Source organism: Vicugna pacos, chromosome 27 (assembly GCF_048564905.1).
Source record: "Vicugna pacos chromosome 27, VicPac4, whole genome shotgun sequence".
NCBI lineage: Eukaryota > Metazoa > Chordata > Mammalia > Artiodactyla > Camelidae > Vicugna > Vicugna pacos.
In genome coordinates, this window is record NC_133013.1 from 29155485 (window position 1) to 29174630 (window position 19146).

The 19146-nt window shown below is 41.4% G+C and overlaps 1 protein-coding gene across 2 annotated transcripts in view; it reads right to left on the reverse strand.

Annotated features, from left to right (window-relative positions):
• Positions 1-15627, reverse strand: part of GLCE (glucuronic acid epimerase) — a 57049-nt gene extending 41422 nt beyond the window's left edge. For both annotated transcript variants that reach the window (XM_072951159.1, XM_072951161.1), the window contains exon 1: positions 15428-15627. The gene's annotated coding sequence lies outside the window, so the exon portion shown is untranslated. The remainder of the gene's footprint in view (positions 1-15427) is intronic.
• Positions 15628-19146: the final 3519 nt, after the last annotated feature.

Consider the following 19146-nt stretch of genomic DNA (forward strand, 5'->3'; position numbering starts at 1 on the left):
TGACCGACTCAGCATTTTTTACTTGGACATTTAATATGCATTTCTTAACATTTCAAAACCAAACTCCAGACTAACCTCACCACAACCCCACCCACAAACCTGCTCCTCTCCCACAGTCTTCCCCATCTTATCAAACGACAGCTCCAAGCTTCTAGTAGCTCAGGTCCAAAACTAGTGTCAGCCTTGTTTCCTCTCTTCCTCATGCTCATTTCTTATCCGTCAGCAACACCTGGACTGGAGGCTTTACTTTTCATGTAGAACTCAACCATTTATCACCATCTCCACTGCTACCAAGCTCACACGGATGCCTCAATAGTCTTCTAAATCATCTACTTCTGCCTCAAACCCCCATTTGCCTACCAGCGGTAATCCTGTAAAAACAAAAACAAAAACAAAAACAAAAGTCAGACCATGTGATCACCCTGCTCAAGTCTCCGATGCCTTCCTTTTTCAGATTAAAAAGCAAAGTCCTCACAAAGTTCCATTAACCAGCTGCCATCACCTCTGACTCCCCAAGGCTCACTCCACTTTAGTCACACTGGCCTCCTCCTTGTCCCTTGAACACACCAGGCACACACTTAGGGCCACTAAACCTGCTTCACCTTAGAGGAGGGGCACTCTTCCCTAGACAGTCACCTGTACAGACTGCTCCCCCAGACCCAGGTTCAAAGGTTCCCTTCCTTCTGCAGCCTGCCCTCCTCCACCCCCATGCCTCCCCACTCCTCTCCCCCCGTTCCCTCCCTCACTTTTCTCTACAGCACTTACTGCTACCTGATGTACTGCTATTTTCCGTCTCCCTTCACTAGAGTGTAAGCTCCATAGGACAGGAATTTCTGTCTATTCTGCTTACAGTTGGATACTACTGCAGAACAGTGCCTGGCAATAAACAGCAGGCACTGCATTCATGTTTGTTTACTGAAAGACTGATCCCCAACCAAGGGGATTCTCTCACTGATCCATTCAAATACAGGGGCATAGTCTGAATAATTTCAAAGGTACCGAAATATTACACGCATGTTTCAATCATTGTGATTGTTCTGACGGATTTAACTCCCTAATTATACTCACACTGGGCTTACATTAGTTTGCATTCCTCTCACGACACACTATTTAGGAGGGGAAGAGTAGTCCAGAATCATCCTGACAAAAGGAGCAATTAGATTAATTTTTAAAAATAACTTTCCATAGATAATCCAAAGTGGGAAATCCACACACATGTCACAGAATGTAACTGCTAAGGATTTGTGAAACATGAGTAGAAAAGAGGAAAAGTAAAAATTTCAATCAAATTTTATTAGTACAAAAAACAAAACAAAACAACTTCTATGGAGATTTGATGAATTTTCTCATAGGCAAAGTAGAACCTTCACCTAAAATACCATCCTGTGTTTTCCACCCATTTCCTAACCTACCATTCTTTGTTTTCCTTTTTCTAATCAGTGATAAATAGACTATTTAGATGACACTATATTTACAAAGTTTCTCAGAGAACAGAGATTAAAAAAAATCTTACAAATACAGTTTTATATTTGTATTTGTATAGTGTTTTACACATTTTCCAAAGTGCCTTCACATCTTTCTCTCTTTACGATCTTCATCCTGGCAAGTACAATAACAGACAGACATTCTCACAACCTCCTCCACCTCCCACATACACACACTTTACAGACAGAAAAAATTCTGAGTCTCAAAAGAGACTAACTGATGTGCTCAAGGTCACTAAGTGGTTCAGCCTTGACAGTAACCGAGTTCTTTCAAATCTAAGTCCGTTGTTTTCCATCACACCGACAAATCACCTCACCCAGTGATTAGAAAAAGGTACCACTGCGTAAGTCCACAAAGACTCGACTATAAAAGCGTCTTCTTTTGAGATTGGAGATTTTTACATTCCAATCTATTACAAAAGTGCTTTGAAGACAGTATAAATGTGCTAATATTCTTAGAGATAAAAAGGAAAACAGCCCAAGAAGTCAATAAAAATCAAGTAAAGAAAATTTAGACTCCAAAGCAGTAGCAACATGAGACAAATGCTCTCTGCATATGAGATCCATACTTTAGAACCTCCGAACTATCAAGCAGATACCTAACAGCACTGCACCCAGAGGAAGACAATTAACGAAGTCCACTCCAGGTAAAATCACTTATTACCACTAGCACTCACACTAGATTGGTATCTGAATAACCCTGGAAATCTGGACTGAAAATATAAGAACGAAAGTCTTTTGCTTTTCTCTCCAAGGCTCAGCTCAGTTTCAGATAAACAAATGGCTCCATGACACATTTCATCTGTACTTCTTCCCGGTCTCCTCTAATATTCTAAGACGAGGAAAGCAGGATTCCTTTTTCATTCCAGCTGCACCCTAAAGCAATCCAGAAGAACTCACAAACAGTACATTCCACGTGAGATTAAAAGCTTTGTTTTTCCCATCATCAGAGCATAACCATGTCTCTGACCCATATTAAAACTGCTCGCAGTAGAAATCTAGATTCATTTCTGAAGCCAAGTCAAGCTTACTTGGGACAAACTGCAAATACGGCTACAAGCCCAGGGGGCAACAGCACACGTGGAATTAACGGAATCTGGCCCAGGTTGGGAGACCAGTCATTTCTAGGGCCAGGGCAGACTGACCTAAAAATAGACAAGGTTTCAGCACACATGGTTCAGTATTTGGAACAGTATTTGCCACCTCATATACTCTTCTTTCTTCCATTCTTCAGCCGATACTAAGGGACTGACAAGTTACATCAGACTTTATTATAGTTTCTTCAAGAAAATAAGTGGTTGAAGAGAAGTTAAAATAATCTAACTATGAAGGTAAAAAAAAAAAAAAGATGTGAACCTACTCCACAAGAAATAAGTGATCTAGTTAACAGAGGCTTGGAACTGATGTCCTAGGTGATGAAAACGGTCCTGGTCTGGAAGACCCCTGCAGAGCCTAAACCAGTGAGGCAAGCAAGGTGCATAGGGCACAAAAGTTAAGGAGGCACTGACTCCAAGAGCTGTTCAAGTACAGGGCTGGCACCTGAGAGTGAGTGCCTCCTTAAATTTTGTATCCTAAATGCCCCACTTGCCAAGTGAGAAAACAATGGAGTAACACCTTTTAAGTAAAGTACTGAAAAGAAAAAAAAAATCAACACAAGAGTTCTATACCCAGCAAGACTATCTTTTAAAAATGAAGGCAAAAAAGACTTTTTCTTAAATTGGAGGTACTGGGAATTGAACCCAGGATCTCGTGCATGCTAAGGCATGCACTCTACCACTGAGCTATACCCTCACCTCCAAAATAAAGACATTTGAAAATGAAAAGAATTCAACACAAGCAGACTCACATTACCAAAAATGTTAAAGGAAATCCTTCAGACAGAAGAAAAATTCTCAGTACAAATCCAGATCAACATAAAGGAATGAAGAACACTAGAAATGGTCACTTCAAAGGTAAATAAATGTTTTTATTATTTAAATCTCTTTAAAAATAATTGACTGTTTAAATAACAATACACTGAGGGTTTATAACATTTAAAAGTAAAATGTATCATAACAAGAATATAAAGACTAAGAAAAGAGAAACAGAAGCATACTTTTCTAAGGTTCAATGCCATACATGAAGTGGTATAGTATTCTTTGAAAGTAAATAAAGATGTATACCACAAACATTTATATACTATAAACTCTAAGCAAACACTAAAATAACCAGGTAAGTAGTTACAGCTATAAGGTAACTAACATGACAAAACAGAATCTAGAAATTACTCAACTAATCCAAAAGAAGACAGGAAAAAGAGGAATGAAGGAAAAAAGAACAGATAGCACACATAAGAAACAAACAGCAAGATGACACACTCAAACATTATCACATCAATAATCACATTAAATGTAAATGGCCTATACATGCTACTTAAAAGACAGGTATCATCAGATTGGATTAAAAAGCATGACCCACTAGAAGCTGCCTACGAGAAACACTTTAAATATAATATAGAGAGACAAGTAGATTAAAAGTAAAACGATGGGAAAAGACATACCGAACAGCAACTGTAGTGGCTACATTAATATAAGACAATTCTTAGAGCAAAGACTATAACCAGGAATGATGACATTAATTTCATCATGAAAACATAAAAATCCTAAATGTTTACGCCCCTAGTAACAGAGCTTCAAAATACATGAAGCAAAAACTGATAGACCTGCATGAGGAAAGAGACAAATCCAGTTGTTTTAAGAATTTCCAATCCTTCTCTCTCAAAAACTGATGTAACAAATAGGCCAAAAAAAAAAGAAAAGAAAAGAAAAGAAAGCAAGGCTATAGTAGATTTAGACAACATTGTTAATGAATTTGATCTGATTGACATTTCTAAAACACATTACTACCCAATAGCACAACAGCAAAAGAATACGCATACTTCTCAAGAGTATACAGAGCCCTTATAAACAGAGACCATATTCTGGGCAATAAAACAAGGCTAAAAAAATTCAACCGATTCAAGTTACACAAAGTATGTTCTCTGACCACAACATAATTAAATTAAAAATCAACAGCAGAAAGATTCTAGGAAAATCCTCAAATATCTGGAAATTGAAGAACAACCTTCTAAACAATTCATGGGTTTAAAAAGTGGGGGGCAGGGTAAATTAGAAGGTATTATTACCTGTGGGATTGTTCTAAAGAGGTTATGTAAGGAGAAATTTATAGCAATGAATGCTTATACTTGGAAGAAAAAAAGGTCTCAAATCAATGTCCTAAGCTTCTACCTTTTAGAAACTAGAAAAAGAAGAGCAAAGTAAACCCAAAGTAAGCGGAAGAAAGGAAATCAAGATCAAAGCTGAAATCAACAAAACAGCAAGTAGAAATAAAAGAAAAAAGATCAATGAACCCAAAAGCTGGTTCACTGAGAAGAGCAATTAAGATGCGCTAGAATGATGAGGAAAACGAGAACTACACAAGCAACCAGTATCAGGAATAAAAGTGATGTCATTACAGATTCTACAGGTACTAAAAAGATAATAAAACATGATAAATAACTTTATGCCAATGAATTTGACAAATTAGATGAAACAAATATTTACAAACCACTTATATGACAAAGAACTTATATCTAAAATATTTAAATAACTCTCAGAATTCAACAATTTAAAAAAAAAGGAAAAGAAATTCAATTAAAAATGAGCTGAAGACATGAAGAGAAGAGACATTTCACCAAAAAGGATATACAGATGGCAAATATGGTAAGTTCAACATCATTAGTCATCAGGGAAATGCAAATTAGGACCAGAATGAGATACCACTACACACCTATTAGAACACCTACATGAAGAAACAGCGACAATAACAAATGCTAAGGCAGAGAAGCTAGACCTCTAACACAAAGCTGACGGGCCCGTAAAACAGCACATCTCTCTGGAAAATGGTTTGTTTTGGCAGTTTCTTAAAATACACTTTACACTTTTTTTTCTTAAGTTTATTTCATTTGTTTATTTTTTTCACTGCAGCGGTACTAGGGATTGAATCCAGGACCTCCTGCATGCTAACCATATGCTCTACCACTAAGTTACATCCCCACCCTTCTTACACTTTCTTAAATATATTTACCATACTACCCAGGAATTCACACTCCTAAACATTTATCCCAGAGAAATGAAAAGTCATGTCCACACAAAACCTTGCACACAAATGTTGACAGCAGCTGATTTCTAGTAGCCAAAACTGGAACTGCCCAAATGTCCAACGACGGTTGAAGATTAAACAAACTCTCGTACATTCATACCATGGGATATTGTTCAGCAATAGAAAGGAACTATTGATACATGTAACAACTTGGATGGATTTCAAGGAAATTATGCTGAGTTAAAAAACAGCCAGTCTCAAAGGTTACATGGTGTATGATTCCATTTATATAACATCTGGAAATGACAAAATAGTGATTTTGACAAATGTTCCATGGTTACATAAGATGTTAACATTAGGGGAAGCTGAGTGAAAGGTATATGGGAATTCTCTGTACTTTGCAATCCTCCTATAAAATATAACTATTTCAAATCTAAATTTTTTTTTAAGTCAAGGGGGTCTTTTCCCACCTCTGTTAAATTCTTCCTTAAAACCATCCAAATATTACCAATCACTATTAGGTGCAAATCCTTTAATAGCCTTTACAGATTCACAATTAATCTGGAACAGGAGACACGAGTTCAAGCAAACAAGAACTCTCGTAATACCCCTACTTATATTGGGCCACACTGAGTTAGTATTCAGTAAACAACAGTCATCCCTAAATTTTATTTTTGGAAACAAGGAGCTTAAAAAATCTATCCCCAAAGAAAATATCTTTTCCCTAAAGCATTAAAGCTCCGTAAAATCCAATTAAAATCTCTGACTCTTACTGCTCAAATCACTTATTTAGCAGTGGCATTCAAGTCAAGCTCAAAAGGATCTTTGACGTATGAGACAAATTACTACTATACTATTAGCATGAAAATCTTTAAAAAATATATTTAAAATTTTTTATATCATGGCTGATTGGTTTTTGAATTAAGTAAGTAAAAGTCAAGGGAAATGAATTTCATTTGTAATTATTCAACTCAAACTTTCACTGTTAAGCAACAAAGTCATGAGAATTCTGCTAAAACTGTACCTGTCAAAGAAATCCTAAAATACCTGAGAATAAAGTATCTTGCTCCTAAATACCTCCAAATAGCTTTTTGTGCTTTAAAGAGTTTCTTTCAGTTATCAACTGTTTAATTTTCAAAAACTTGGCTTTCCTTATTGGAATAATGCTACAGAGTCAGTACTATAAACAAAAGTGCTATTGTCAAAAAATCGATCCCATAATAAAAAGAGTCAAGGTCACTTGTCTTATAGAAAATTACTGCCAAATGCTGCCGGACCCTGCTTTTCTTCCTTCTGGGCCAGCAGCCAGATGCTAATCATTTTTAGGCCCTTTCTAATTTTTAGTACACAATTTAGCACACAATACCACATCTGAATAGACAGTATTTTAATGAACGTTCTCTATAATTCGTCTAACGTTTTGGCGCACGCGCACGCACACACACACGATTTATAAGACCCCTGGAAGTATATGTAAGAAACTGGTAACAGTAGTTGATTCTGGGGCAACTGTTTGGGCCTTTGAATTTTGTAAGTTTTTGTAATAACTATTCAAAAAACTTTATCTATTATCAAAAAACTTTATCTATTAAAGGAAAAAGCAATAATAAAACATTAATTCTGGTTAAAATATTTTACCTTATAAGAGAATGCATGTGGCTTTCTTTTTAAAATCTTTTATTTTAATATGTAACTTTTTAAAAAATTGCCACGACTTTCTAATCAAAGAAATACAAATTAAAGTCTGATAATTTATGCTTATTAAATTAGAAAAAGGTTTTAAAACTAACACTGATATTGGCATATAAACTGGCATAATCTTTCTAGAAAGCAATGTGGAAATACCTTATTTTTTTAAGGTCTTACCTTTTGACTGAACATTTTTACTCCTAAGAAAATTATCAAGTGTGGAGAAATATTTACAAAGATTTTCATCAGTGTTATCAGCAAAGGAAAAAAATATTCAATAATTGGGAATGGTTAAATCACTACACATCCATTCAACAGAAAATTATGCTATTAAAAATTCGGTTTTGAAACAATTTTAACAAAGTAGGAGAGTCTTTATGATATAATGCTTGATGGGAGGACAAACAGTACACAAATGAACAAACATATTCATGGAAGGAGAGCGAATGTGCACCACTACGTTAGCAATGCTTACATTTGAGCTGAAGGAGCTGAGGTATTAGACTGTTGTCTTTCGTATTTCTCCAAGTTTTTTTTTTTTTCAACAGAGGTACTGAGGATTGAGTCCAGGACCTCACTCAGGCTAAGCACATGCTCTACCACTGAGCTGTACATGCTGTCCTCATATTTCCCCAAATTTTTAAAATAATTCCTAGAACTAATAAAATTAGGAAAACACAAGCTATATATATTTATACATATATATTCTTAAGTTTACAATATTGCAAAACTGATGGTATTTAAACAGCTGAAACAAATTAAATTAAAACCTTCTAATTAATAACATTTGAGGAAGCTGGTGACTAACTCACATCACTACGTACCATTAAGATCATTCCTCCCGGTACAATAAGCACTAGCAGCTAGCTTATTTTCACATCAACACAGCAAAAAAGACGATTTTGGACTATCACATGGCACAGCATGGACAAAAATTAAATCCCATCAAACAGGATTAATAATGTAATTACGAGTTAAATTATAGTAATACTTATTATATAACAAGTAATAATACCCCTGGAAGGAAGAAGCGATTGAACTACCATGTAACACTTAGATCAATAAGCATCAGCAAACTTTTCCTTCAAATGAACTGAATCTGCTAGTGGGAAAAACAGTCATTATTAATGAATGGGTAATCTACCATTTCTCAAACGTTAATCTGGATAGTTTCAAATGCTGGTGGAGTTTACCCTTAAAGGTTTTTTCCACCATTACTGCTCCCTCGAAAATCAAAAATCTCACAAGGTCCCTATCATGCTTCGCACCTTTCACTGGGTTACTACTGTCTTAAGTCCAAATTCCTTACATTGATTGTAAGATTCTCCACATTTGGTCCTTGGTTTCACTCCCTACTCCTTCCTTCTCTCTTGCTTCCTATGCTCTGGCTCAATGGTTTGCAAAGTGCGATCCTTGAACCACCACCATCTCCATTCCCTGTGAACTTCTTGTATCTCCAAATTCATGAGCCCTACTCCTGCGAGGAGATCCATATTCACTTTATAGCTTGAAAACCTCTGCTCTAACCCTCCAAATTGCCTGCAAATCCCTAAATCTGCCCCACTCCCTACCTACAGTGCTCTAACCCCATTCCTCACCGGGTGTCTCATCCACCTTGTTTCCTACTCATCTTTCAAGTCTTGGCTTAGAAATCACTTCAAAAGGGAACTGAAAACTTTTTCGGAATTAGAAAAACACTTCGCAAGATGTCTTCTATTACTGCAGGGGTTCCCATTTGCATTCTTCACCAGCTAAAGCCATTTCTAAAATTACTTAAGGCCATCAAAGAAAGCCTTTGCCTGGCATATCCCAAAACATAAGTTATGCATTGGTATAAATGATTTCAAACTGTATACAACAGTAGAAAAATAAAATGTATAGTAGAACCAAACTGTCAGAAATAAATGATTTTTTTTCATGTTGGGAAAATATACGAAAATAGGCAACCAGTTCTGAAATTCACAGCTTAAAATTAATTAATTTGAATTTTCTCTTTTCTAGACGTATTTCTCCCATCTTCTACAGAAGGGACAACAACTAATAAAGAATGTGTTTTTAAAACAAAGAAAGTCTAACCAAGAGGAAAGAGAAATGTGTGGAGCCTGGATAAAGTTAAGCATTACATGTTTTATGTCAGATATAGGAATAAGGCGTGGACCAGGAGCTAGCTGCTCTCCAACATTTTTAATAAGTCTGAGATAACCTCACAGTACATGATTAGTTAATAATTTATCTTCAGGCATTTAATGATCATCTAGCATGTGCTAAGGGCCCTGTGAAATTAAGAATTTTATGTATGTCTTTCTGTATATACATACATATAAATATATATGGAGATGAGGTTAACACCTAGTTATTTAACCAAGAAATGAATCTTAATGCCCACGAAAAGACAGGTACAAGCTAATAACTTCACCAGGAAGATCAGTAAACTGTGGACAGATTTTTAAAAAGAAAAAAGAGGAAGGAAAGAAACCAAGACTAGGGAACTACGTGAGTAAAGAGGCACTGCGGCGTCTCCATGTGTCATGATCCAAAGTCAGGATTTTCTCTGAGCCATATCCTTAACACTATGAGATTCTCAACATCACTTTTCTAAAAGCCACTCTAGGCTTTTTTTCCTGGGGAGAAATCAGGCACCTGGTTTCCTTTCAAATAATGGTTTTACAACACTAATGTTCATAACTAGCTTAACAACAATAACAGCAACAACAAATTCTAACCAACTACAAAGCTGAGTGATCTTGAGCAAGTCATTCAATCATTCTTGTGTATGTCAGTTCCCCCATATGCTAAATGCAGGAGTTGGATTAAGTGGTTTCTAAAGGCCAATCAATCTTAAATCCTCTAGCTTTTTTGAAAAAGCTGAATGGATAAACCTTACAACCTACTTCTTCAATTTATAAAATGAATTTAAGAATCTATTAATTTAAAAAAATTTTATTGAAGTATAGTCAGTTTACAATGTTGTGTCAATTTCTGGCGTACAGCATAATAGTTCATTCATACATATATATATTCTTTTTCATATTCTTTTTCATTATAGGTCACTACACGATATTGAATATAGTTCCCTGTGCTATACAAAACAAGCTTGCTTATCTATTTTATATATAGTAATTAGTATCTGCAAATCTCAAACTCCCAATTTATCCCTTCCCACCTGCTTCCCTTCCTGGTAACAATAAGTTTATTTTTTATGTCTGTGAGTCTGCTTCTGTTTTGTAAGTTCATTTGTCTTTTTTTTTTAATTCCACATGTAAGTGATATCATGTGGTAGTTTTCTCTTTCTGGCTTACTTCACTTAGAATGACAGTCTCCAAGTCCATTCATATTGCTGCAAATGGCATTAATTTACTTTTTATGACTAAGTAGTATTCCACTGTATAAGTACACCCAACTTTATTCAGTCATCTGTCAATGAACATTTAGGTTGCTTCCATATCTTGGCTATTGTAAATAGTGCTGTTATGAACATTGGGGTGCATGTATCTTTTTGAATTAGAGTTCCTTCCAGATATATGCCCAGAAGTGGGACTGCTGGATCATATGGTAAGTCCAATTTTAGTCTTTTGAGGAATCTCCATACTGTTTTCCATACTGGCTGCAAGAAACTACATTCCCACCAACAGCGTAGGAGGGTTCCCTTTTCTCCACACCCTCTCCAGCATTTAGCGTTTGTGGACGTTTTAATGATGGCCATTCTGACTGGTGTGAGGTGATACCTCATTGTAGTTCTGACTTGCATTTCTCTGATAATTAGCAATATTGAGCATTTTTTCATGTGCCTATTGACCATTTGTATGTCTCCACTGGAGAATTGCTTGGTTAGGTCTTCAGCCCATTTTTAGATTGGGTTGTTTGTTTGTTTTTTTATTATTAAGTTGTATGAGCTGTTTATATATTCTGGAAATTAAGCCCTTGTCAGTCTCATCTTTTGCAAGTATTTTCTCCCATTCTATAGGCTATCTTTTTGTTTTGCTTATGGTTTCCTTTGTTAGTGCAAAGACACGCAACTGACTTCTGTATGTTAATCCTGTATCCTGCTAAATAAATTTAAATACACTGAATAAGAACTCATATTCAGAAAACACTGTAGTATTTGGGAAAAAGCATAGCCTCCGGAATAGGACAGACCTGGGTCTAGTTACAGACTGCTTCTTAGAAGATAATCACTCTGAGAAAGTTATGAAATTTTCAGGACTTTTTGCAAGTTTAACAGACCAACCCCTAACTCCTGTAACGCCAGCAGTCTCTCTTCTTAAATACAAGGATAAGAACTACAGATCTAATATCAGTTTGTGGTCATAGGGGCAAGAGGATAATTCAGAAAGCCCAAAGTTTTAGAAAACTACGACAAGACTGAGATCTGGGCTTAACTGACATTATGAAGCTATTAATCTTGGCCCTCAGAGTTCAAATCTGTAATGGGAGCCAACTGTGTAAAGTGAACAATAGAGATTCAGTAAGTAGCAAGGCATACACGTCTGCTTTTGAGTCCAGGAAGAGAGACACACATAATTAGTGTTCTAATGAACGCAAGAGAATGAATGAACAAGATGCAGAGAATGAATAACCCAGCGGGGCTGGAAGAGGGAGGGCCAGACCACACAGGTCAAAGAGCAGAGAGCACTTAAGTCATGTCTTGAAAAATCAGCAGACTCTGTCAGCAAGAGAGGAGAAGGAAAGGCATTCTAAGCAGCAGGGAGAATAGGTAAGGAGGCTCCGAGTCAGGAAACAGTATGGCTCTTTCAGTGAGCTGACGGGAGCCGGGGCTTGAGCTTTATGGTGGGAAACGCAGGCGATGAGCCAGATGAGGGAGGGGCCTTGTCACCAGAGTCAGAACTAATACTGCAGGTAGGGGAGAAGCACGAGTCTTAAGAAGGAAGCACTGAACATATTTCCACTTTAGAAAAATCACCTTGGCAGGAGTGTAAAGGACAGATTAAAGGGGGTCAACCACAAAAGACTTCATCCTACACTTGGAATTAAACAAGGGTACTACATGACCATGTAGATTCTCTATTACAAAACGAGGATCAGAAACAAAAAATGACAATGCTTTAACAAATAAAGCTAAATTATCAAAAGGAAATCTTTTACCTTCATGACTGTATTCTTTTTTTATTGATTTATAATCATTTTACAATGTTGTGTCAAAATGACTGTGTATTCTTGAATTATTTCCTATATATCTTAAAAAACAAGATGCTCTAAAATTACGTACGATATATAAAAATGACGTGGAAGTAGCTGCATCCTGAGAACTAGCTACTCTCACGGCATCTATCCCCTTTCTGTACATGTAATACTGTAGACATGCAACATAAAAGTATCGGTGTAACAGAATCCTTGGAGCTGAAGCTTGCACTGATTACTGACAGGGATTTCTCTTGCTTTAATTTTTAAGTATGGAAACCAAGGCCCGGAGACTAAGGAATTATCCAAAGTCATATGGATGGCAGCATAGTGAAAACTGGAATTCATGTCTTATGATTTTCTTTCTAGAAACTGGTTTAGTGTGTCACATTTATGTCGTCAGAATTTTGAATGATAATCCAAAAGACACTCTGGTATCGCCATTTTCCACAGTGTAATAGTGCACTATGAAAGTATTTTTATGTTTCATACGCCTCACAAGAAAAACATATCTATTAGATGTCCATATGTATGACAGAAAGAAATTTCATCCTGAAACCTGGGCCACAATAAAACCACCACCTGCTCCGCCACAAAAACACAAACTATTCTTCTCTAGTGAGTCTAAAAACTTCCTTTTTCAAACTCGGGCAACAAATTTTAAATAAGAAAGGCTAAGATTAACTTATCTTTACATAATTAAAGATCCAACATCTCTAACATGTCTTAACATCTTATTCGGGCCTAAGTCTTTCTCCTGTTCTGTTGTGCTCCCCTCCTCACCGCAGCCGTGTAATTTTAGATATCCGAAATACATTTTTTCCTTCACTAGTACACACGGTGGAAGTGGCAACAGTGAAAAAAGCCTCATAAATACACCATATTTCTCAAATTTGCATAGTGACCAACATGTTTTAATTTTTAGACTTCTCTAATTCACACTTAAGTGTCTGCTCCTTGAAATAGATTCAAACAGTGTAAAAGCATATAATTAATAACTTTCTTCCATGCCTTTGCAACTCTCTCCTGAAATCCCCCAAACATTTGTAAGCATGATGTTTATCCTTACAGACTTTTTTATGCTTATATAACAGAAGGTGCTAATCCTCAGAGTCAAAATATATTTTAACGCCCAAAGTCTGTTGATCATAATCTAATTTTAAATATTTCAGAAGGTAGACCATTATTTTGTTTGGTTTTTAGTTATCATGACAGACATCAATTATATTATCACTCAGGGTTTTTTTAATAAGCAAGGTGAACCTCAAATATCCTGTTTATTTCTTCTTTATCAGTAATTCAATTATTTTATGTACTTATTTATTGTCTTTCTCTTTTGATGTAGGTTTCATGAGGGCTGGAATCACTGTACCTTCAGTGCTGGGACACTGAGCAGATAATCAAGTATCTGTTGACTGATCAGTATGTTTATGCAGAAATTATGAAAGCTGCTTCTTAAAAAGTTATTGAAATCTGCTTACCATTGGCTTTAAAAAATAATGAGAAAAAAAAGGCTGCTTAGGGCTTTTTGGCTGTGGTTCCAATCAAATATCTGCTCATCAGTTTTGATAGTTATAAAAGTCAATCAGGCATTTTTGTTTGATTTATAACAAAAACAAAGAACTTAAGGTTTTCAAAGAATGAAATATTGCTATGTAGAATTCCCTTGTTTTTTAAAAAGGATTTCAAAAGTCAAGGATTAAGTACATTATCACTAATATTTCTGGTTCTAAGAGCAGAAGAAATGTCATTTAAAAAACTGTCACTAAGAAGACTATGGCAGGCAAAATTACTTGCTTTGGCATACCCAAATTTGTCTGTTTATCCCAAATTACAGAACTACTGTGAGTCCGGGTTCCACCGCTTGCCACACCAGGCTTCATCCGCAGGCCGCTGTGGAAAGGAGCTATCTAACCAGAAGAGCCGTCAACAAAAGAACAGACCTTCCGCCCTACGCATCAAACACACACGCACACGTATGTGTACAGGCCATTCCACCTAAGTCGGGGCTAGTTACCCAGGACTCTGCATAGGAGTCAAGACTAACAAAACTGTAAGGCTGGATTCTCTAAAAGAGCTCGTATTTCAAATAACGCTTTTGCAAATCTCCAGCTCTGGAATTTCAAATTCCAATGCGTTATTTGGAAACTGATTTTGAAGTTATTCGTCTCCACAAACGACGAGGGAAGCCAGAACACACTTCCTGGCACTACTCGCCTCCCCACCACTCCGGGCAGGACTTCGGGGCAGACCACCCAGGAAGGACGTCGCGGCCACGCGGCGCCCCAGTCCTCGGCGGCCTCCGCGCTCACCCCGAGGGGGCCCACGGTCCGGCCAGCGCGCCCCACGGGGCTCCCGGAGCGGGGGGCGGAGAACCGCAGGGCACACCCGCTGCTTGTCCGACGAAGCACCAACCCGCTGAGCCCGGGAGCTACCCGCGGAGCAGCCTCGCCGGGAGGGAGCCGGGTCCCAGGACGCGCACCACCTCAGGCTGCCCGGGGCCGGCCCGGGACGCCCCTTCCCGCCACGCCGCCCCCGACCGGGCTGGAGACCGCGCCGAGTCACCGCGCCCGCCGCCCCCCGAGGCCGCCCGGAGCCCGGCAAGCAGACCCCCCCCCCGAGCCCCAAGCACGGCTTCTTCGTCCCGGGAGCGCGAAACAGGACGCCCAGCCGCGCGACCCCGCGGACCTGCCCCTCGGAGACCCGCACCTCGCCGCACCGAACCCTCTGCCCCAAAGCGCCTGCGGCCGCGGCAAAGGCTCCCTGTCCCAGAGCCGAGGAGCCCGGAGAACCCCCTCCACCGTCCTCCCGCCTCAAGACCGAGGAGCCCCGCGACCCCGACACGTCGCCTCCGCCCCGCGAGGAGCCCTGGCACCCACGCCGCCCTCGGGCGCCCGCCGCCGGGCCCCGCACGCCCGCCCCCGCCCCCGCCCGGAGCCCGCCTGCTCTCCTGCCCGCGACCACTCCTCGGCCGAGGCGCGCTCCGGCGTCCTCACCTGGGCAGCGTCGGAGGGCGAGCGGACCGAGGAGCCCTGCGGAAGACGAGGCGGCGGCGGAGAGGGGCGGCCCAGGCCTGCGTCTGCCGCGGCCCCCACGGCTCCGCGAGCAAGAGCTGCGTGAGGAGAGCCCTCCCGCGCCGCGCGCAGCCGGGAGACCGAGCCTCGGCCGTGCCCACCGCTCTTCCCGCGAGATCCCAGCTACGGCCGGGGCGGGGCCGCGGCGGGGGGCGGGCCGCGGCAGGGGCGGGGTGGGGCGGGGCCGCGGCGGCTCGAGTGACAACCCCGAGAGCCTGTCGGCGGCGGCGCCCGAGGCGGGACTAGGAGCCTCATACGACCAATTGTAAAATAGGAGAGGCGAGTGGCCCACAGCTTCTCCCCTCCCCTCCCCTCATCAGCAAACCAGGCCGAGGGACCGCGACCTGAAGCGGGCGAGGGGAGTCCCGGGTGCAGGGTCCTGGCTTGGGTCTGGCGGAGGTCGGGCCCTGCAGACACACCTGGCTGGGGAGGAAGGCGGCTCCCGCACCGGCGTTACCCTTGGTTACGGCACCCCCTCGGCCGGCTCTCCGCCTCTAACCCCGCGCCCCTGATGCGATGCCCCGGTTTTTACCCGCCTGGTGTCCATGTCCCCTTCTGGTAACGGTACCTAAATGTTCCTTCCGGGAGCCACCCCACTCCCACTCTCCATTAATGCAGTTCCGCGGGGTTTACTCCACGGCTGGGTTCCAGGAATGGAAACAGGAGCCAATGATGGTTAATGAGAGCATGACTGCAATAGGTCCAGGACGGGTATGAGACCGGTCCTTCGCTGGGACTTCTGCTGGGACTTCTAAGAGAGAAGTTTGCTTTTCCTGCAGTTGCTAAGCTGGTGGGATGTAAGCCTCGAGTTGATGGGGCTACTCCATGAAACTTACCGTCACCCACTCCCTGGTGAAACTAACTCAGAGCGAAATAACAGATCAAAAGAGTCAGTAGAACCAGAAGAGAGAGAGGAGTACCAGCGTTGTTGACCTAAAGTCGCATTTAGACTCCATCCCAGTGACATGAGCCAATAAATTCTTTTTCTTTCTTTTCTTTTTTTCTTAAGCCAATTTGAGATAAGCCTCATGACACACGACAAAGAGTCCTCATACAGATGGCTGGGGACTGCTACACAGAGCAAATGGCCATGAGCTGTGCTCTGAAGATGTATAGAAGTCTGGTGACAGAAGAGAGGAGGGCACTTCTGGGTGGGGTGAACAGTGTAAATCTACGCTGAGAGTCAGTAAGTAGGACTGTCTGGTGGAACAAAAATTCACCTTCGAGAGTAGGTGGATGTAGGTTAGGTCAGAATCAGATTACAGGTGACTTTGAAGGCCAGGTGAAGTCTGAGTTGATTCTGTAGCCAACTCTTTTAAGCAGAAGACTCACCTGGTCAAATCAGCGTCCAGGGAAGATTAATCCAGTAGGATTTCACAGGGAAAGCTCAAGTGTGAAATGACGGGGGCAGATCCAAGCACAGAGTCTGCTCAAGACCAGATGCCCTAAACAGTAGGTGACCACTCAGCAGGGCCGAGCTGATCGGCGTTTAAATCACCAAGCAGTAAGGGAACTCTAGATGAAGTTCTGACCTAGAGACACAATGCGATTAGTAAGTGCTTACAGTTAGTGCGACACAGTGCCTATGACTGGTCCCGTATACATCCTCAGATATTTACCATAAGTCCAGCGTCCGCCAGGTGCTTGGCAACCAAATCCTAGTCCAGTTAGGTCCCTAGGAGTCAGGGAAGGCTTCCCCAAGGAAGTAACACTTAAAATGAGGCCTGAAGCAGCAGTAGGAGTTAGCACGGTGAAGGGGTCGGTGCGTAGACCCTCAGGCAGAAGCATGCTGAGATCAGACGGGGTTTCTGCCGAAGATCTGACGACTGCAGTGTGGCTTTCCTCCAACGGCATCGGAAGTCTGAAGAGGTGAGTAGGAAGCTGGATTATGCAGGGTCTTATGTGCTATGCAAAGGATTTGGAGCTTTATCCTAAGAGCAGCGTTAGCATGTTTTTCTGAGACTGGTCAGTCCCACTCTCCGATGCAGCCACCACAAGGAGCCAGTGAAGGGACCAGCCTCGTGCACATTCCAGTGGGTGGTCACCAGATGGGGGGACTCTAAGGTTTGGGGGAAGCTCCTCTACTTTGAAAATTTCTCCCCTGCTTGCAACCTGATGTCTAGAATTTCCTGAACAGGGAATATCGGATACAACAATGGAAGATCAAATATCAAACGCTAATTTCACCAGGAAGAGGAACACTAAGGTGCCAACAGCTGACAACTGACCTTCCCTGAGAACAGGTTTGAGGTCACAGGCAGGTGGAGGCGAGGAGGAAGTCTGATCCGGAAAGCAGGAAGGAGGCGGGCTGCCGGGAGGGGAAAGCAGTGCACAAAGGAAGCCCCGGAGGCACCAGAGAGAGTACCTAGCACGCAGTATGCGCGGTGAATATTTGTAGGAAGAAATGGAATAAAGAAAGAAAGAGATCTCATAACGTTACCAAAACTTGACACCTATTTCAGGCAAGTAAATTGGCTCTTTTCTCCCGAGCCCACACTTACCATGTTTTGGGGAAACCAGGCGCAAGGAAAGGAGAGGAGAGTTCGCAAACACATCCTCCGGAAGTCCTTCGGGTGCGTGGAGCACGGCTTGAGGTCTAGCTGGTTCCCGGGGACGCAAGGTCAGACAACGAGGAAGGCTTCCAGCTTTCCCCGGGAAGCCTGGGAACCTGGGAACGGGGGGAGACGGAGCCCTGTCGGACAAGCAGGCAGGTGACCATGGCAGGCGCCGCACATCTGGGCCTGCAAGGCCGGGGCCCGGCCCCCGGGCTGCGGGGCCCTGCGTCTCCGGGGCCTCGCTCAGAAAAGCCACTGCCCTGCCTCTGAACGTCTTTCGCAGCTCCTTGGATGGGCTGCTCAGTAGCAACCGCCAGAGGTTTTGTTTAAACAGCCACATTGGGCCACTGTGCCCGGCCAAGACTCATCTGTACCCTTGGGCCTTAGTACAGATGTTGGGGCAGAAAAGTCTTGAGAAAAACTGCTTTTGGGTAGTGAAGGATGGTTCCTTTTTTCTTCCCCAAAGATACCCCCCCATTTTCCTTGTGCACATTTCAACTAAATATGTATTTTTTCTCCATATTCTTATAAGCCTCTGCTGCCAGGATGAAGATACTTCTGGAATAGCTTAGTAAACTCACTGTGTTAATGGTAACTTGACCTTTCACTGATTTTAAATTAACCAACGAGGAAACAGTAAGTTGCCTTAATTAAAGCATTATCTTCATGGAAGATTGTTAGATAGGTAAGAAAGGGCTCCCTGAACACCGGCACGTGCTGCAGGTTATAACGGCCCCGGCATTTTGAAGGAAGCTTGACAGAAGGGTCTGGAGTTGAGTTTGGAGGTTGGATATCTCTGCAAAATATGAGCCGTGTTCACAATGATCCCTTCCCCCAGTGTGTTCTAAAGGCGGTTTCCATGGCAATCTACACTGTTTTGTCTAAATGATCCTTCATGCCACCTTCCCCTCCATCTAGCTATTTGTGAAGCACCTATCACTTGAGCATCTCCTCTCTGAACAAGTGCCCAGGAGGGAAAAGAGAATATTTCTTGGAAGAAATGAAAGGCTGACACTTGTCAAGAAAAGCCCAATCTGTGAGGTTATGTAGGGCCTGAGCTTCTCTGCACAGCCTCCCTCGCAACCT